The 2348-nt window shown below is 39.6% G+C and overlaps 1 pseudogene; it reads left to right on the forward strand.

The window, feature by feature from the left end:
* The first annotated feature begins 311 nt into the window (after nucleotides 1–311).
* Nucleotides 312–1768, forward strand: LOC699161 (DDB1- and CUL4-associated factor 13-like; annotated as a pseudogene).
* Nucleotides 1769–2348: the final 580 nt, after the last annotated feature.

Below are 2348 nucleotides of genomic sequence, written 5' to 3' on the forward strand. Positions count from 1 at the left end.
TTTCAAGTTGTGATAAGTGCAGTGAAGAACACAAAACATGTACTTTTTGTATATTTTTTTGTTTTCTGCTTTACAATTAGATTGTCCTGCGAAATCTATGGCAAAACAGAGATAAATTGGTAAGGGCTGCAGTCTTCACAATCTACATAAAAACTATGATTGACTCAGGTCCTATATAAGGAAATTTCTGGGGATAATCCTATGACACTCTCAGTACTCTTTGAAATTCTGTAGAGCGAAGAGCTTGTAGATTCTGGCAGGAAGAGCAATCAAGGTGAAGGGGAAGATGTTGAGCTGGAATCTGGACAACTATGTCTGCAAAACCCAGTTGGACTTATAGATTGTTCCAAGAAACTATGATCCTACCTTACATCCTTTTGAGGTCCTGCAAGAATATGTAAGAGTTTTAAATGCTACCAAACTGGAAGGAGTATTTGCAAAACCATTCCTTGCTTGGCTGGATGGTCACCCGAGATGGAGTCAGTTGCTTGGCAAAGCATCCAAAGAGCCTGGCTACTGTCCCTTCTGGGGTATGTGATGGAGAGGTTAGAATTTGGAACCTGACTCAACTGAAATGTATCCGTATAATACAAGCACATGAAGGCTTTGTATGAGGAATATGTACTCGCTTTTGTGGGACTTCTTTTCACTGTTGGTGATGACAAAACTGTGAAGCAGTGGAAAATAGATAGGCCAGGCTATAGAGAGGAGGAAGAGCCATTACATACAATATTAGGAAAGACAGTGGGATTGACAGGAAAGACAGGAGGAAGAGCCATTACATACAATATTAGGAAAGACAGTGGGATTGACAGGAAAGACAGGAGGAAGAGCCATTACATACAATATTAGGAAAGATACTGGGATTGATCATCACTGGAAAGAAGCTGTTTTTGCCACATGTGGACAGCAACTAGACATTTGGGGTAAACAAAGAACTAATCCTATATGTTCAATGACCTGGAGATTTGACAGTATAAGTAGTGGTAAATTTAATGCAATTAAGACACTTATCTTGGAAAGTTGCACGTCTAACAGGAATATAGTACTATATGATATGAAGCAAGCTACTCCTCTGAAAAAGGTTATCTTAGATATGAGAACAAATACAATCTGTTGGAACCCTATGGAAGCTTTCGTTTTTATGGCAGCAAATAATTATAACGTATTTACTTTTGATATGTGTGCACTGGACACTCCTGTAATGGTCCATATGGATCATGTATCTGCAGTGCTTGATGTGGATTACTCTCCCACTGGGAAAGAGTTTGTGTTTGCTAGTTTCGATAAATCTATTTGAATCTTTCCTGTAGACAAAAGTCAAAGCAGGGAGGTATATCACACAAAGTGAAAGCAACGTGTTATCTGTGTAAAATGGACTTCTGACAGCAAGTATATTATGTATGGATCTGATGAAATGAACATTCACCTATGGAAAGCTGATGCTTCTGAAAAATTGGGTGTGCTTACATCACAAGAAAAAGCAGCCAAGTATTATAACCAGAAACTGAAGGAGAAATTTCAGCATCATCCTCATATACAACCAACAGCTCATCATTGACGTCTACCAAATTCTGTCTACAGCCCATTTCAGGAACAGTGCATCATGAAGGAAGCTTGTTGATGAAAGGAAGTGAATCACATTAAACACAGCAAGCCTGGATCTGTGCCAATTGTGTCAGAGAAGAAGAAACACATAGTGGCAGTTGTAAAATATTTGGTATTCCTAACAATCCTGATGTATAATTACTTGTTACTTTTGATTTGAGAACTCTACAAATAAAAGTGCTGGGACTAGATTAATTGTAAACATTTCAGTTATATATGTAGAGCTTTATCGTTGCTCCTTTTAGCTACCCTGATAAATGATTCTTAAAGGTGGCCTAATTGATAAGACTGTCTAATTGTTTTATCCTTAATCTGTGTTCTTCTTTCATTGAAGGATACAGTACTTACAGTACTTGCAACTAACTCATTTTTTCTGTTTTTTCTTTTTTGTTTTTTTGTTTTTTGAGACAGAGTCTCGCTGTGTCACCCAAGCTGGAGTGCAGTGGTGCAATCTTGGCTCACTGCAACCTCTGTCTCCCAGATTCAAGCAATTCTCCTGCCTCAGCCTCCCGAGTAGCTGGGACTACAGGTGCGTGCCACCACGCCCAGCTAATTTTTGTGTTTTTAGTAGAGACAGGGTTTCACCATGTTGGTCAGGCTGGTCTTGAACTCCTGACCTTGTGATCCTCCTGCCTCAACCTCCCAAAGTGCTGGGATTACAGGTGTGAGCCTCCACACCCAGTCATTTTTTCCTGTCTTTTTTTTTTGAGATGGAGTCTTGCTCTTGTTGCCCAGGCTGG

This window comes from Macaca mulatta, chromosome 3 (assembly GCF_049350105.2).
Source record: "Macaca mulatta isolate MMU2019108-1 chromosome 3, T2T-MMU8v2.0, whole genome shotgun sequence".
Classification (NCBI taxonomy): Eukaryota; Metazoa; Chordata; class Mammalia; order Primates; family Cercopithecidae; genus Macaca; species Macaca mulatta.